Source organism: Mastigoproctus giganteus, chromosome 7 (genome assembly GCF_048544385.1).
Source record: "Mastigoproctus giganteus isolate SK-2022 chromosome 7, ASM4854438v1, whole genome shotgun sequence".
Taxonomy (NCBI): Eukaryota; Metazoa; Arthropoda; class Arachnida; order Uropygi; family Thelyphonidae; genus Mastigoproctus; species Mastigoproctus giganteus.
The window spans coordinates 139,153,169-139,172,831 of NC_143581.1; positions in this window are offsets into that span (position 1 = coordinate 139,153,169).

The window sequence follows — 19,663 nt, forward strand, 5'->3', positions numbered from 1 at the left end:
TCCTCTTCTTCAAATCCAATGCTGCCTGGTTTACCTTCCTCTGGACCACAATGAAGACTCTTGAGCGGAGCTGCTCACGTGGCTAGAAACCAACTTAGTACCTAAAATTCCAACTGTTGTAGCAGGTGATTTTAACTTGCTACTGCCCAGGCATGGGAATGCCCTTGAGGGCCTTGAGGCCACTCTTCGGGCCTTTAACCTTACACGGTTAGTGACGCAACCAACTAGAGGGTGTCAAGCGGTGGACCTAATCTTCCACAACTTACAAGACATCAAACTCCTACCTAGCAACTTTCGATTCCAATCTGATCACTCACCAATTGCATGTAACCTATCCTTACAGAGCAATTCCCTTGGGTTACCTGACGAGTACTTTGCTGAATTGCCTAGGATAGCCTTCTCTACCAAATATCTGAAGCCAGAGATCATTCTCCAATGATTGATTGGGTTTGACTTGGGGGCGTCTCTATTCTGAGCCGTTAGAGGATGCCGTTATGCTCTTGTCGGAACAACTGAAGTTAATTGCACTACATGGTGCAGCCAGAATCACCAGGATTGGTAACAGATAAAATCGGGGTTTCAATAAGGAAACTAAGATGGCTTTCATGAAGAAGCAGAAGGCCTACCGGAAATGGCAGAAAACTCAACTTCCCTCTGACCATTCCATCTTTAAGAAAGAAAGCGCTTGCTTCTTAAAAAAGAAAAGGCTGGTCATTAACCAAGCTGTTCTCAATAGGTTGAAGAGTGGTAGAAGGATCCTTTCGCATCATCATCATCATCATCTAGCCATTGACAAAAAGCTTGTCCAGGAATGGGCACAGTTCAGCTTACAGCAGGCAGATTTTCCTGACTATGATTCCTTTCTCTCGCAGGAGACTGGTTACCTAGGGCACACTTGTCTGAAATAGAAATAACTAGAGAGACCCTAATTGATGTCATCAATAAACTACCCAACAAAGCCACTGTAGGTCCGGATGGTTTCCCACTCTTCATTATCAAAATTTGCAGCCCATATATAGTCGACCTTCTCCTTCACCTTTTCAGACAAATCCTGCAATCTGGAATAGTTCCTTCAATTTGGAAAACTTACCATGTTAAGCCCATTCCAAAGATTAAGAAACCCAAATCTCCTAAAGACCTGCGACCAATCTCCATCAGTTGCTCTTTACTCAAAATTTTTGAAAAGGTAATTCAACCAACAATTGCCCAGCATTGCTTTGCACACACGCCTGAGTACCTGCATACCGTTCTACAAAGGAGATCGACAACTATCAATCTTCTTGATACCCTCTTCAGAATTCAGCGCACCCTTAACAACAAATCACAGATTGATATCATATTCCTGGACATGAAATCGGCTTATAACAGAATACACCTCCCAGCTCTTTTTACCATTCTGAAACACTACTTCGGCCTGGCGGATACCTTACTTCAAATTATTTTGAAGTCTATTTTACTCCCTAGACATCTGTGTGTGACCCACAATGACTTTCAAGTAACTATTGACGTCTCAAGAGGCATCCCACAAGGAAGCGTACTGTCAGCTATCCTGTTTGCAGCAGTTTTGGAGCTTTTCCTTGCTCAGAATACGAACTTTGTCTCTTATGCCGACGATCTGAAGTTCTACGTGAGCTCAGATCATAATCATCAGATTCATGATATCAACCAACAAGCTTCTAGGCAGATATTGAGCTTGGAAAGTTATCTTGCCACAATATGGCTACATCTGAGCCCTTCCAAATCAGCACAACTGACGATAACCAAGAAGAAAGTCAAAAATGATATCCAAATCTTTGTTAGTGGGGAACCGGTGCAAAAGGTGACCTCTCATACTGATCTTGGCCTCACCTGGGACGTTGGGCTCACATTTCAGCCTCACTTTGCCAGGATGAGGCAGAAGACGTACGCTGCTCTTTGGGCAGTGCGTCAAGAGCTCGTTGGTGTGCATCAGCCAGCGCTGCTTGTTCGGCACATCCTGAGGTGTATTACACCGATTCCTCTCTATGCTTCAGAAATTTGGTCATCTGCCCCTGCCTCATACCTTCTGAAGTAACTCAGTTTAGAGTACTGGTTGCTTAGATGGATGAACAGGGTGGTAGGCCACCCCCTAACTATCTCCAGATCTATCCTACAAGCAAATCTGGGCACCACTCCCTGGAGACATATCATCATGACAAAAATGTCCGCACGGCTTATAACGAGGTGAATTGATGCTTCATCGGTATCCATATTAATCTCTGGCCCTAGGAGGGCAAGAGGGGAGCACCCCGACTCCTGTCTCCCTCTACGTCTTACGCTGTCAAGCATTGATTCCCTGAGGAACATGTTTCCCGCCAATTGTCTTCTGATCTTCAATAAATTTAGGATCCACCCTGATAGGTTCTGTGAAGACAAGCCCTACAGGAAGGAAATCCTCAAGAACTGCTACCAGATTATGAACTTATAATACTCTCCTGCTCCTGGACAGACTGGGTTTTTTTTTTTTTTTTTTTTAACTTGCCTATTTGTATATGACAAAGACTTTTTGTTTTCATACAATCATATATTTTGTATATTACTGTATATTTTGTACATTATCGTATATTTAATCCTGTTAAAGTCTCGGGTCGAGCACGTTGTTTATTGTACATTGTGTTCCTCGCACCTTAGTCTGTAAATATTCACACCCTTCTGGCACAGAGCCGTCCCGGGGTGACCCAAGGTTTCTTGGGAAATAAACTGATTTTAATAATAAAAAAATAATAATTCTCATAACTTTTAAGTAGAATATAGATTTCTAACATAATTTTAATTTTATCTTGCACATTTATTTGTAATTTATAATTTTATTTGTAAATTGTAGCTTAAGAATATACTGTTCATCGTAAGAGTATTATAAAACTCTTAACATTTCCACCTTGATCGTGTTCAGCCTTAAAGCTGGGCTCCTCCAAAATTTATAACCTAAACTGTTCCGCTTACAACTTTCAGCAAAGCGAGCAAGGAGCATGCAGTCTGATTTTATCCATCAGAATTTACTTCTGGTTCCAAGTACTAGCAGTATCAATAAACTACTCCTTTGAATTCCCCATTGATAAAACTTTTGTGTGGTTGCATGTGTCATTGGCTGATCTGCTCTCTTGGTTTGGCACGGAAAATTTAATATCACACGAGAGCACTTTTAAGCACCCGAGCTTGGTCCCCCAAAGCCCTCATTTTTTGCTGTAGTTCTAAGTTGCTGGAGATGCTCTAATAGATAAAGGTTCTGTTGTTCTCTGTGCATCAACAATCAATCCTATTCACGTAGTCCCAGCAGCATTTCTGCCACTTATGGTTTTAGAATCTGAAACTTATTTTCTTAACGTGGGTTATGGAGTTTTTTTACAGCAAAGGTAAAAAAAAAAACTTAAATAGTGACTGCACAAAAGTCGGAGAATAAAAAATTACCATATTTTCAATGTGTATTGTACGGGAATTCCCCACAGATGCATACAAAACAAGATAATCTCGATTTCAAATCAGAAGTCATAAGTAACTTATGTGTTTGTGCTCTAACATAGCAGCTATTTATTCTAAAAGCATATGAAATGAGCATTAAACCGTTTGTTGTTAACTCAGAGAATAACTCAACCATAATCTCCCGGAGGATAACTTTTGCATATTTATCAGCTGTTGTCACTTTAAACCTAATTTTGTTTAGGATGGTGAAACACGGTCGAGAAGTCAGCAGATGATTTCCATGTTATAATTTTACAACGCATGAGATGCTGTTCCAACCCAGCTTCATTTTTGAAGGAATATTCCGTATTGAGCGCACGATGCTGTTAATTGAGAAGAGTTCTCACATTTGTGTCTGTATTCGTACTACTGTTATACATTTTTAGAAGTGAAAATTCTGAACACGTTCATACAAATGGGATAAATGGAGTCTCTTTCTCTCAAACATTTTGAATGTATTCATGCAAATAAGATAAACGAGGTCTCTCACTCTTACTCTCTCCTTTGCCGGTTTGTCATAAAATTAGAACGCGCTAAAGTTAGGAATATTGCATAAAATAATGTCATCTCTAGTTATGTAAAGTGTGAAGTGCAAAGTGTGTTAGCTGTCTGACGGCACCAGGGGTTCCCCCCATCTCTGCCTTGTGTACTCTGTTTGTGTAACACAGAACTCTGAGATTTAAAAGTGTGTGGAGAGTGGAATGTCGTGTAGTGATATCATGATATCAAACAATTTTGTGTTTTCTTAGAAGCAGTTGCTTTCATAAGCTTGTAGACAGTAGCAGTAAATCAGCACGTGGAACGCCAGGTTTTTTCAGAAGGTATTACGTGTCCTTTACTGGATTCCATCACTTGGCAGTAATATTTATTTTGATCAGCGACTGCAAGGATTTATAAAGGGAATTTTAAACTATAGCCAAGTTATTCAGTATCCGGGAGTGTAAGATTTTATATATTAGCAAGTAGTCATTTTCATCCAGTAAATCAGGCAGAGGACCATGCCATAGAGTGCACTCAATTTACCGAGAGAAAAGATGTGTGTTAAAGTGAATTTTTAGTAGCGATTTGTTATTCAAAGCTACCAACGTTTTATACTGAGTGAACCGAGATGTCACGCTCTATCCTCTTTAAGCGCCTCCAGTTGTATAACTTAGCCAGGTAATTTTATATGTCCATATTTAGTTATTAGGTCCCTGAGACAGTCACAGACATCCTCTCAGGTATAGCAAGATGGACTTGCTACTTGAGTGTTCAAAACGCAAATGGAACTGATATTCAGGTGACAATTGAATCGAATGGACCGAATTTTGGCGATGTCCGGTAGTTTATCGACAAGTAGAGTATCTGCTTGTACGTGCACGATGGTGAGACTATTAGTAACCCTAGGTATAACCCCCTTGAGCAATTCCTGAAATACGGCACCTTGTATATTGAAGATGGTCACACAAGTGTAAACCAACGTAAGCAGGGGTCGAGGTACGACACAGAAATGCCGCTCCTCTGATTTACCAGGCGACATTTGGTGGTAGATGACTCTCATCAATCGATGCAGTACCACCACTTTGCATGCATATTGTAGGCTTGAAATATTGAAACCCATGTTTCGTGTCTCCAGATCAAAGCTCTGATAACTTCCTCCTTCCCAATCTCTTCTATTATACAGTATGATTGATGTCTTTTGAGGTTATGAAGGGCATCATGACGAGATCCAGCCTTCCTTACATTTCGAGAGTACAGCTCTAAAACGATGTTCGCAGGCCAGCCGCTAGATAGTCTATCAGAACGAACCAATTGGTAACTCTCTAGGAGGTATCTTGATGAGCTAGTGTATAATCTTGCTGCGTCTATTCTGCAAGATAGTAATTAGTAGTGTGTATGCCGGGACCATTGTCGAGGCCATGTTATGTCAAGGAGCTGGATATAGTCGTATGTAAGCCATATCCAAAATTTGATTACTTCATACAGTATGCTCTCCTCACCTTTTCTTACTAGTGAATACATCATGAATAGTTAAACTGATAGAAAAAAAAATTATCTGCAAAAAGATCTAGAGCTCCCAATCACTTATTCATTTCACAAATATAATTGACCTTGGTTCCAATTTCAGTGATGCCCATTTCAACTTACAATCTATCAAGCTCCACTTTATTTAAGTTTTCTGACAGAATCCCAATTATCGGCTGATCCACCCACTTCTCATATCGGCTTTTCCAATCATTCGTAGTATAATTCCTTTCGCTTCAAATGTGATACTTGTGCATATGTCCTCTCTGATATTCCCTGTCAGAGACTTAGTAATTTCAAATCTTCTCTTTTTGATATCTGGCTTAGAATCTCTCTACTCTCTTCTGCAATATTAATCTGTTGTCTTTATCGCTCTCCCAGTTCCACTAATCATTTCGAACTCTTTCGAAATGTAGAACAAGATAATCCTTTTATCCTGTTAGTCGGTATCAGGCGTAGATAGCAGGGTTTTTTTTTTTTCTTCCAGCAAAACAGGCAAATCGACCAAAGAACACGCAATTTACAGACACAAAATACGGGTTTATGTAATGAATACGAATGACCCTAATATAATAATATTATTATTATTATTGTTGTTGTTGTAGTGATGAAATCCTTTATTCTACAATCCACCTTAAATCTCGTCGTTTATCTAAACCTTGGTTTTCCAATAAATGCGTTAAGGCTGATCAAGATAAGAACGTTGCATATCGCAAGTGCCTTGCATCCAGGTTCATTTTCTGTTTACATCAAAGCTGGTAATAGTTGTAAAGCAATTATTAATCAGTCCAAACTAGATTTTGGGCAGACTAAGAGTAGAAAATTTACTTCTTGTCCAAATGGTACTGCAGCATCCTGGTCTCTTGCCAAAGGTATTGGCTGCAGCTTCGTCTATCTCTACTTCTACCTCTTTTAAAACCCGATGGTTCTATTGCAACCTTAGTTAAATATAAAGCTGACCTTCTAGTATCAGTATCCTACTGTCTGCGCGTGTAGCACAGTGGTATCGTCACGGTCCTACCCACACCGGGTGGAAAAGGCACGGGTTCGAATTTTGTCGATGAGGCAGGGACTTTAATGGGCTTTTTTCATTCCGTGGCTGTGTTAGTCGGTCTCAGGCGTAGATAGCAAGGTTTTCCCCCAGAAACGGGTTTTTGTGTCCAGAAAAATAGGAAAATCGACCAGAGAACACACGCAATTTAGAGACATAATATATAAATGGGTATATGTAAGAAATTACGGGTGGCCCTAATATAATTTGTATCGTATTGTATCAGTATCCTACTAGGAACAAGAGACCGACATAACCCAACACTATACAACGCAAACTTACACTATCTTTGGAATTTTCAGAGTTTTTATTGCGTTACAGATATTACCTTGCGGTTTGTAGGGGAAACCTCCAGTGCCGCTAAACAATACATACTGTATACACTGTACACTATCAGTATCCAACTTTCGTTCTTACTCTTGTATTGATGACCTTGGTAAACCATCTTCTGCTATTCCCAGTTCATTCCATTCAATGCCTCCTGTGGTCTTCCGTCAAAAGGAAGTCAGAAGAATTTTGAACGGTCTAAGAAATCACCAGGTCCTCATTGTATTTTTCCACATGTTCTCAAAACCTGTGCCCCTGTTCTGTGTAGCTATTTTACAGTTTCTTATTCTACTGGTGTTTTTCCTTCATTGGAATTTGCTAATATCCAACCAGTTCCTAAAAAGGGTCACAAATCCCTCCCATCCAATTATTCCCACTGAATTTATATTCTTTCTAAAGTAATGGAGAAATCCATTAACCGCCAACTCCTTATCTAGAAACTTTCCATCTGATTAATGATCAGTGTCGGTTCCGTCAGTGTCCATCCACTGGTGATATTCTGGCTTACGTTACCCACCTGTGGACAATTTCACTGGAAAAGTTTGGTGACTCAATTAAGTCCTTTTATCTTGTTTCGCATAAAGGTCAAACAGTTCCAAACACGAACAAAGACTTTATGGTTTACCAACTGTTTTTTTGTTGTAATTGGGTGTACAGTTTTCTTCCTGACCACTCCTGTGGTTGATATTAGACAGCTCTCTGTTTTCCAACTTCTCCAGTCACCTTGGTGTTCCCCAAAATCAAGTTTTTTCTCCCATTCTCTTCATCTTGCGTTATAATGGCCTTCTTCCATTGACTGGAGATCCTGTTCAGAGTTTTTCTCATGATACCACATTGCATTCCACCTTCCAGTTTGAGAAACCTTGCTCTGCACAAACAGCTTGAACTTCTCGAATATCCTCAATATCCTCTACTAATGCATGATGATCTCCAGGTAATTCTCCAGTGAGGCAAAGATAAGTTAGTTAATTTAAATCCGTCTAAAACTGAGTCCTATCTTATATCTCGCAAAAAGGATTCTGCTTATCTTCGACGACACTCAGATTTCTATAAAAGACCGCATATCTCTATTAGGGATTGCGCCGACTTCTAATCTCTCTCTTTGGCATAAGTACTGTATACTACTCAGCTAAAACAACACGTATGAACTTCGAACAGCACCTGAGGAATTTCCTGACATCCACTTTGAAGTCTGGTCAACTTTCCAAAGGGAAGCCTACATAGAACAGCTCCTCCTTTGCCTCAACTGTCTACTAGCTTCATGCTTTCTTTGCCTTATTAACGCCTCCTTCCTATTGTAATTAAGGATGTGTAGTTAAAACTGCGTTGTGATATGAGTAGAAGTAGGGAGAAGAATGCAGTAGATAAAAATTCTAGAGTAACTAAACCACCAGAGAAAAATCCTGCGGCAACAAGAAGCGAGGAGGAGAAGGCAATTTCTTCTATGCAAATCTGCCGCCTTTGGGAAGGAAAAGATAATTACACAATCCAGTGTGATCTGATGTATCATTTTTGAAATCGTTGTAGCTCCGCGGATATTAAACGTTTGAATGAAATGAAAAGGAAGAGGCGCACTTGTGACCAGTGTAAAGTGGAAAAGATAAATACTAAGATATTGATCTCCTGAAAGACGAGCATGCACCTCAGGCAGAGCCCATTCATAATTAAAGCATTGGAGGAAGCCGTAGACCCAATCATTGACAAAAACATCTTGTCTGTCTATAAAATGCTGCATGGACACCAAGAAGAGAATTTTATTCTCAGAGAACAGGACGCAACGATTCTTAGTAAACTAAAAATAAGGGAAGCCAAAATTAAACAGATTAAAAATGGAAGCTGGGAAGTTTATAAAGTTCTTTAAAATAGATAATCACTAATCTTCCCCCAGTTACCCCTTCAGGAAAAGGTTCAACCCAAAGGAATAAACACACTACGCACATGAAATATACTTCATCCTACCTGCAAAAAAATTGCTGGAAGGAAGTTGAAATCTCTCCCCTCTAGCGATCTTTACGAACAGAATCACAGGAATGTTGAGATTCATGTTCCTTTGGAAAGTTGACCAGACTTCAAAGTGGATGTCAGGAATTTCCTCAGGTGCTGTTTGCAGTTCATGCGTATTTTTTTAGCTGAGTACTATACAGTACTTATGCCAAAGAGAGAGATTAGAAGTCGGCGTAATCCCTAACAGAGATACACGATACATCTTCCTGAAACCCTCCTAGTAGAACTATAGAGAGAGAAAATCTTTATTATCTTTATTGCAACTAAATTAATATAGTGTACACAGATGTAAGTGAAGTTGCAATTGTCCCGTCACGGCCAAAGACTAGGGCTCACATCAGAATAGATAATTAGTTATGTGCACACTGTAAAGTTAAAAATGTAAACATATTATTACACTTCCTCTCATTATGCAGTATTAACTATATTTACAAGCTACACCATACAGCTATATTTACAATAAAATATACAGGGTGCCTCAAAAATATTGGTACAAACGTTTAGGGGGGGGAGGTAACATCTAAAGGAATGTGAATCGCATAGGAACCCATAACCGGAAACGTCACGGGAAAGTAGTAGTAGAGGCACAAGAAGCAAAAATGACACCAGACAGTAATTAGTGGCAAACATTTATTTGACATAATATTAACAATGAAGTACGAGATGGATGCATTTCATGATGTTACAACAGATGCTCCAAGGTTCCACCATGAGACGCGATGCATGCGTGAACTGACGCAGCATGAATTGGTGGACACGCTCGTACACACCTGGAGTTTCTTTGACAGTAGCAGCAGCGCAGACGAGTCTCGCCACGAGATCCATTTCCGTCTCCACAGGCGATTCATACACGATAGATTTGAGGGCCCCCCACAGAAAGAAATCGAGGCTCGATAAATCAGGTGAGCGTGGGGGCCAGGCAACGGGTCCACTACGGCCAATCCATCGACGCCCAAAACGCCTGTTCAAATGGTCACGAACACACCTTCCACAATGGGCAGGCGCTCCGTCATGTTGAAACCAAATGTTGCGTCTCACATTTGCTCGAACATCGTCAAGTAACCCTGGTAGAACTTGTTCAAGAAAGATCCGATATTTAGCGGAGTTCATGCGGGATGGTAACAGGTATGGGCTGACTGAGCAGTCACCGACCATACCTGCCCACACATTTATTGCGAAGCGATGTTGTGCCGCATGGGGGCGCACACCGTGTGGGTTGTCGTGAGCCCACACATGAGTATTGTGCTGATTGAATAAGCCTTCCCGAGTGAAATAAGCCTCATCCGTGACCAAAACATAGGCTGGAAAATCCAAGTTTTGAACACTTTCTTGGAGAAACCACTGCGCAAAAGCCACACGTGCAGGATGATCTTGGGGGAGTAGTAACTGAACCCTTTGGTGATGAAAGGGGTGTAAGGAACCGTCGTGCCAAACACGCTGTACACTGCAACGAGACACTCCTAAGGCAGAGACAACGGCACGTGTGCTGGTAGTAGGATTATTCTGGACGGCATTCAACACACTTTCTTCCATGGCGGGAGTTCGCTTCCAACGTGGTCTGCCCACACTACTCCTGTTACCGTAATATGATCTAGCCATTGAGCTGGGTCCAGCTGACGGAAAGCTATGGGATCTGAAGCGGTATGGGATTTTCCCTTTTTGAAGTTCTGCACCCCTGTGTGCTGTTATTGCTCTTGATTTATCCCTATTAAATTGCGCTCGTGTTCTTGAATAAAGTATCCGGTCGGAACTTTTTGAGTACGTTTCCAGATCTGGTGTAGCTGCTGCTTTAATAGGAAGGCCATGTGTACATTTGAGTTCCATCAGCTTTGGAGTGAGATGAGATCCTTATCTTCTTTGATGCGGAATATTGTGCAATGGTGTTTACCCAGTTTGTTAATAGTGTTATAGTAAACGTCGCACGTTTCAAGGACATGCCAAGGTATAAGGGTGGCAGCTTGCAGGCATTTTTGGATGTTAAGGAGCTTGTGGCTGACGATGACGGCAGTTTGAACGTTTTTCGGGCAGGTGGTCCCCGAGTAGGAATAATTAATTTTGCGTACATAGGTTGATGATCCGATTTGTAGTGCGTTTCAGGTGGTTCTTCAATCATGCATGCTAAGGAGGAAAATAGCAAGTTAAGATGGTTTTCTCCTCTAGTAGGGCAGTGATCGATTAGGTGTATATTTGCTGACTTCAGGTAGTCAACAAGGATCTTCCTGTGGGCTGTGAGGTTGAAATCTCCGATGACGATATGGTGAGCTGAGGGGTGAAAGGGGGGGTTATAGCCCAGTTGGTTGCCTCAGTAATGATATCAATAGTGGGTACAGGCTGGATATACACTGGTGTGCAAAACTTAAGGACCAACACTATTTGTAAAAGTTACAACCGCAAAATCAAACGAAACAACCTGTGGCGATTTGCATAACTGTGGAAGTTCAGTAGAAAGCTGGTGCACATGCAAAATTTTGAACCGTGACTTGACAGCGGGATCCATTGCAAACCAGCTGCACAGGAGCAGAGGACGCAGGATATTGCGGTTTACTGTGGCCAGGCGACTCTACAAAGGTGGACTGTTTGCCCGACGGCCAGTACGCTGTGTCCCTTTAACGCCTGCCCATCGGAGACACCGTTTACAGTGGTGCATCGAACACAAGGACTGCACAGCAGTGAAATGGGGTAAAGTACTCTTTACTGATGAAAGTAGATTTAGTCTCAGCAGCGATTGTGGACGTCGGCTAATCTGGCGAGAGATTGGCACACGGTATCACCCGCAAACATCACTGAAAGGGTTCGATATGGCGGTCGAGGTGTTCTGGTCTGGGGAGGCGTTATCTTGGATGGACGTACACAACTCCAGATACTGGAAGGTGGTACTGTAACCGGTGCACGCTACTGTACTGTGTGTGTGTGTAAACTGTGTCGGGGTGGTTCCCAGGCAAATGCCCATCTCCACCTAATTCTTTATTTTACAGAAAACTGTAAAGTGGGCCTGAAATATAGCTAAGAAATTGAAATTCCAGAACAAGAACTTTTGATGTGTAAAATAAATTACACTAATATATCCAATAATAATGTCCAAAATTTGAATAGGAAAGATTACAATAGTATTGAAGGAATGTTTGTGAGCTTAATGTGTTGTTTATGTCAGGTCACTCTGCCATCAGGAAGCAGCTGACAACCTCAGCTGCAACCTGATGCCCGTCCCCGGCACGTGGAGCCGGACCTGCTTCTACTATTATACTCTAGAGTGCTGCTAAGCACAAACATGCACCCAACAGAAGAAGTGCAATACTATTGGGTGCCAACATCCCTGGTCTCAGGCCGCCCAAACCCAAGAACCAGGGAAGAGAAAAAAAAAAAAAAAAAAAAAAAAAACCCACCGTAGTGGTATATGTTCAGGAGCCCCAGACCGAACAAAAGCCTCCCGGACTGGAGCTCCCGAACCCAGATGCAATCATGCATGATGCAAATACGCTGCCAACTCTAAATCAGAAAAGTTTCTAATTATAGTCCTCCTGGCGAACACCGCAGCTGCAAACCTTTGTAAAGCCTGGAAACTAGAAACGTCTTTCAAGAGAATTCCTACGTTGTCCTCAGCGAAGGGAGAAACCTCATCAAAGAGACGACGACGTTCCAACCCATAACAGGGGCAGTCGAACAACACATGTGTCCAGGTTTCCGTCTCACCACACGAGCACCACGGGTCAGGCTCCAATCCTCTTGAGTACAACTTATCACGAAATGATCCGTGGCCAGTCAAAACATAGCTTGTAAACATCGATGGACAAAACCAGGACGACACTGTCTTCGATGTAGCAAAGTCCGCAAGCGGAATAATCTTCCTTGTGATTTCGCCAAAACTAGAAGAGCTCCAACGAGCCCTCCACATAGCAATCAGGGAGTTCCAAATTTTGGCTTTCTCGTCCTTAGCATTAGCAGTCAGATCAACCGAGATACCCAAACATTGAGCTGAGATACCTTTTCGTAGAGCATACAGCAAGCCACGATATAGAATGTACAAATCTACAGGTATAGTCCCTGCAAGCACCTGCAGTGCAACCGTTGAAACAGTCCTAGGAGCATGCAGAAAAGCCAACAATATAGATCTTTGCAACGACATTAGCTGCCTACTAATTCTAACCTTGGTCACAGCCTCCATCCACACACCGGCGGCATATGCGACTATGGGCAAGAAAATAGCCTTGTAGTATAATGCCATTGTTCTTTTATTAAGACCCCACTCCCTCCGAGAAATCCGTATGACAAATGAAGTAAAATTCTTCAGCTTATCTCTCAAATGTAAAACGTGTTGATGAAACCCCAGCCGGTCATCCAAAATAACACCTAAATACTTGATACTACTTACTAGAGGAACTTGGATTCCATTCAGCAACACTCTAGGTGGACGCTTGTAATCAAAATGGTTTCTGAATACCATCATCTTGGTTTTTTTAGATGAAATCTTCAGTTTATTCAGCACAGCCCACTCAGAGAGACTACTCAAAACGTCTTGAATTTTCGACTCTATCACAGTTCTTGAACCACCAGATACTCCCAAAACCAAGTCATCCGCATAAGCCACTTGCAAACACTGTGAAACCATCGATCTATTCAACCATTGGTCTAGAACTGAGTTCCAAAAAATCGGCCCCAAAACAGATCCCTGTGGGCATCCCCTATTGATATACTTGCCAAACATAAGGTGCTTCGCACAAACTCTGACAAGCCGATCACTGAAGTAGGAACGTATTACTCCAAAAATATACCTATTACAACCAGATTTTCTCAAGGACATCAACACACTCTCCCACCATACGGAGTCAAAAGCCCCTTCAAAATCTATAAATACAACCAACACGTATTTTTCAGTAGACAATTTGATATACTTCATTAACTCCAAAATAGCCTCCTCAGTAGAATGTCCCTTTTTGAATCCAAGCTGGGAATTTGACACCATGTTTCCTTCCACTAAACTACCAATAATGCGAGGGAGTAACAATCTCTCAAATAATTTCCCGAGATTCGCCAACAAGGAAATGGGTCTGTAAGCCCTAGGATCAGCCTTGGACTTCCCAGGCTTATGAAGGATCTTGAGCAACGCAATCTTCCAAGGTCTCGGAAAGACCATTTCAAGAAAACATTTATTGTACATATTCAATAATATTTGAGGACAGAGATCAAAAAACTTAACCAACATTTTATTTTCAATCAAATCTAAACCCGGACATTTCTTTAAACTTAACTTTTCTATAGCGGCTCCAAGTTCTGGTAAGGAAAAAAGACATGTCACATCTGGACCCTCGTACGTGGCATTTTCTATTCGCACCCTGGATTGATCCTGTGTATCCAGGTCAATCCAGTCCTCTGGAAAAAGATTTTTAATTATATGTTCCACTGTATCAAACCAATTATCAGTCTCAACACCATCAGACACAACCGTGTTATAAATATCTCCGTGCAAAAGCTTATTTCGAGAAATTTTGTAGATCAAACCCCAGGGATCCGAATTGCCCACCTCTTTTACCAAACTCTGCCAACAATCTATTTTGGCTCGAGCGATTTCTTTGTGATATTCCCGACGCAACGACTTGTAGATTTCCTCTAGCTGCTGAACATCCTGTCCGGATAAGTGTCTATGCCGCTGTAGCTCCTTCCTGGCCTTAAAAACCTGTGATCGTCGCTCCGACAAAGCTCGAGACCACCAGGGAACCGGAGTCACTCTATTCTGCTTCCGTGTAGTACACTGTATCATTGCTTGAAATAAATGATATTTAACGTAAGCCACAAGTTCATGGGCGTTGAAATCATTCAGAGCAGGTATATTGCAGTCACTAAATACTGATTTAAGGTAACAACCAAACTTATCCCATTTCATTTTGTCCATAGAAAATCTTCTCAAATTCCTAGCACTAGGCTTCTCCTGTACAAGCTCAGGATGTACATAGAATGTTATAGCGTTGTGATCACTATTCACCAACTCCGGACTTACATCCCAATCCAAAATACGCCCCTCAAACGCCGAGGAGACAATGGTCACATCAATATTTGACTCGCCGTTGCGAGTAGAAAACGTAAAAGGTTTGTTTGGCAAATTTTGCACACTAAGATTATGTGACAAGATGAAATCCTCCAACATAGAGCCCCGAGCGTCGACGACACCGCTGTGCCAAAACTTAGACTTGGCATTAAAGTCAGCCACCAGGATCAAACCCCGCTCGGCAAACCTCAAGCAGATTTTGTTAATGTGGTACATTAAATTCTGAAGGCTCTCAGCAGGGGAGCAATAAGCAGAAACCAAGCAAAACGAAAAATCTAGTAGGGACACTGAAACACATGCAACACAGGCGGAGGACATACCAGAAATAGCAGTCAGTAAAATATCCTGGTTCATCACGACGATAGCTGACTTTGGAGGAACATCCGATGCTGCAATAATTCTACATGTTAATGGATATCCTGGTATGGTATATCCACAACCTCCCACCTGCGCCGTATAATATGGCTCCTGGATACATACCAGGTCAAACTTACCGCTGACAGCGGCAACCCTAATTTCATCCCCAACAGCTCGAGACCTCTGTCCATTAATCTGTAGGATTTTTAAGCACTTGTGGGTATTCAAATAACCTGTATTGAAAATCAAATGACTTGTATTACTCATTGTAAGTTCTCCTGTCTGTCATTTCTACAACTCTAATGTACTCAGGACACTTGTTATCTCGAACTGAATGGTCATGGTCTCGACCTCTTCTCTTACAATTTATGCATTTAGGGGGACTATCCTTATCAGGACAATCAGAATAAATGTGACCACTGTTCGCACAATGGCCGCATGACACCGCTTTGTGTGAGCAACTCTGCGAGGAATGGCCGTACCCGAGACAACGAAAGCACTTACTGACCACTGTAAACTTCCTGAATCGATGAGAACCAAATCCCAAAAAAATTCTATTACTTTTGAATAAACATCCATAAAGACGAGGAGTGAAACCTATAATCCAATTTGTAACATTTGTCCCTGAACCTGAATTAAATCTGAAGGAAACTCCCTGGTTAACCTCCTCCCGAGAAACATCAAAATCCCGAAGGTTCTTGCAATACAAGTCCTCCAGAATCTCCTCCTTTGTGAGATCCCTGGGAACTCCATAAATTAGCACAGTGGGGTTGGAAAACTTGGGTTTCTCCACAGATATACCCACCTGTTTGAATATCGAACTCTCTGTTATCTTCTTAACGTCCTCTTTACAAGTCGTCTCCATCAGAACTGCCTTGTTTCTGAGTAAACGAATATTCTTGATTTTCATGTTTTTATATTCTTTCCGGATCGCATCAGTTACTGACGATTTAACGTTCAAACTTGAATCTATTTCAGATCCCTCTGATGGTCGAAAAATAACAATGTTGTTAGGATCAGACGAGGATCCCGAAGGTCCACGCACAACACCGCGGGTTCCCTCACGGGTGCCAATCGACTTCGAGGAAGCAGGCTCCCCCACTCCAGCCGAACCACGCCCTACAGTCCCAGCATATGTTCTCTGACCAGAATGCAAACTCACGGAATCAGTCTGTGTCTTCAATAAATTATTAAGAAGCTCTGATCGAGTCTCAAGCTCAGCAGCACGTTCCCGCAAACGCTCATTATCCACCAGCAGTGTCGTGTTCACCGCCTCCAAATCAGCCCAAAAACTCAGTATACGACCGGAAGCGGCGGTTGTGACACCACTATCATCTGAAAACAGAAAACCAGTAAGGGTCTTTTTAATCTTAGATACCACAGAACATAGTCGATATACCTCTGAGATCCCACCTGTTTCAGAATCATCATCAGGAGGGGAACTTAATATTGACTCCCATCTCTGAGTCACTTCATCCTCCCCATGTCCAGCCAATGCAGATGAACCAGAGGGACCCTGCACCTCCACATCATTAGACTCCACCAACGTGGGTGACTCAACCACTAGCCTAGGGGGATCTGTATTAGGAACTGTATCCTTGTCTCCCTGAGATATAATTCGAGGGGTCAAAGGAACCCTGCGGCTTTTGAGCGTTTTAAAAACTTCAGGAGATTTTAAAACTGAGATCTCCAAGTCTGAAGAGGTGCCCTCCTCAGAATCACTCTTACTTTTATTTATGTCAGTGGGAACTGACTTTTTCCCCTTGTTTCTATCTTTACCACCCTTAGAAAACTCATCATCAGAGTTCCTCCTGCCCTCTACTCCCTTATCAACTACCTTGTCCGAGTTATCAGCTTCATTTTTATCTTTTTCCATTACTGTTTGTTTTTTACCTTTGTTCCTACTTTTTTTCTTATCACCCCTGGTCCCACCTTTAGGCGTTTTTGTAACACTTTTACCCTTCTGTTTTCTGGGGGGCTCAGGCCTTTCACCGGATTCCCCAGAGGACTCCCCCCCAGAATCAGAATCCTGAATCAACTCCTGTCTAGGTTCAGTGTCCATTTCTGTGTGATGTGTTATAAATCAAACAAAACAAGGATTTCTTAATCTAAAAGATCCTCTTCCTCCTGCAAAAAATAACTTTATTTATTTATTCCTCTTCCTCTGTATCCCGAAAAAGGTCTACTTACCCACTTTCTGAAATAAATATTCAAAACTCTATAAATATCCCCGTTTTCTATGTCCAAAACACTATAAATACAGTTATTTCCTATGTCCTAAGCTGGATGAAAAATCAGCATGAAAGTTTTGATTTGAGAAAACCTGGATATCTGTATCTCCACTCCTATCCACCAGATGGAGCTGGAAAATATCTAAAAAAAATAAGTAATTTTCCAAGGACCCCACTGTCCAAAGAACAACTCCTCAAACTCAATAGACAAGGAGATACAAGCACTTTAAGTTTTGTAAATCTTAGCCCAAAACAAGCCCACCACCAATCCTATGTTAACCTATGGGAAAAATTTTTACCATAGGATAACATTGAAATTTTAACTATTTTCTAATATTTACAGTTTATATTAGATAAATACACCATATAGGGGTCTCTATGCCTGTTATGGAGTCTCCTGGATACAGCAAAACAAAGTTGTTTCTAGGTAGCCATCTTTCCCCATACAAAGTCTATGGGGTAATGGTAAACCTATGGGAAATTTCACAATTGGTTTATCACAATGCTAAGTCTATGGGACTGTGATTCACCATAGAAAGCACAAACCAGTGTCCTGCAAAAAATAGAATTGAATGTATATCACTCCCAACACAACCCCAACTTCCAAAATTCTACTCCTACACTCACCACACCTAATATTTCCTCTAGCACTTATTTTTTCCACTCGGGGGTTGTTAAAAACACACTAAATAAACGAGAATTCAGGAGCACACTTAAGCGTGACTTGTTCACTAGAAAGCTATCCACTACTACTTCACGCTACTGTACTGAGGTAATCCTTCCCCATGTACTTCTGTTCCGAGGTGCCATTGGCCCCGAGTTCGTGTTTATGGATGATAACGCCACACTCCATCGCACTGCGGTTGTTGATATGCTTTTGGAAAGTGAAGCCGTTGTTCGCATGGATTGGCCTTCCCGTTCCGGCGATCTAAATCCCATCGAACATATATGGAACGCTCTGGGAAGACGCCTAGCGGCACGTCTACACCCACCAGAAAATGCTCACCAACTGAAGAGCGCTGAACGATGAAGAGAAATGGACGATGTTACCGCAAGAAATTATGAACAACATTGTTCTAAGTATGGACCGGCGGTGCAAAGCCTGCATCGACATTACAGGTGGCCATATCTCCTACTGAGGACCGACCACCTCTTCCTTTTGTTCCAACTTTGGCAGTGATGCATCTTTATCATGACAGCCAGTGCTATGTTTCCATTTTTGAATTAAGTCCCTCTGTACCGTTTTGTTTCCGTTGTTGTGTCGGTGTTGTTTCCTTCGTAATTTCTGTACCTCATGAGATTCCTTTGGTATGCCTTTCCCACATCGAGGCCACTCCTGTGAGACGCTACAGGTTAAAACCTGACTGGTCCTTAAGTTTTGCACGCCAGTGTACATTAAGCAGATATCTATGGTGGATGCGTTTCTGAGCAGTGTGATGGCTAGGGCTTCGAAATTTGGTGAGTCACTGGAGTTAGTGTTGACCAATTTGAAGGTCGCATCTTTGACGAACCTGGCAACGCCACTTCGCCTTTTATTCGTCCTGGAGGTAAACTCCGCCACATAGCCTGCTGGTGTAGCTATCACTATGTTCCGTTGCTCATGCTCAAGCCATGTTTCGGATATAGCTAAGATATCGAATTCGCCTGCTAAAAGGGTTTGCTCCGTAAACTCTATTTTATTTCGCAAGCTCCTAACGTTCTGATACACTACACTACACTTACATTGTCAGAGCGGGACACTTGAATTAAATTTTTGGACCTCGAGAGAGGAAGTACCACATAAGGACGTGGGCACTATTGGGATCGGCCAGCTTAGCTTGTCTTGCTTGCTCGGAGAATTTGTGCTATGGGGTAATATGGGGCCATTGTCTACTGCGATGGTAGAACCGACTGTCTTGTTTTGTGTATGGCATAACGGGCGCGACCCTGTTGAGCCTGGATCTTGAGTCAGCTTCCATTCAATTGAGTGTCTGATGCGTGCTCCATGATGTTTCTCCTTATTAACGCTGCTGCTTGGGTAGAACGGTCGGACAATAACACCGATCGGCAAGGAAGAGGGGTTACTGATAGCTTCGATGGACGTTGCTTCACAGGATAACTTGAATGAAGCGTAATTATTGCTCTTGATAGATAGCTTAGTGACTTCTGCACTGACGTAGAGGTCTTGAAGGA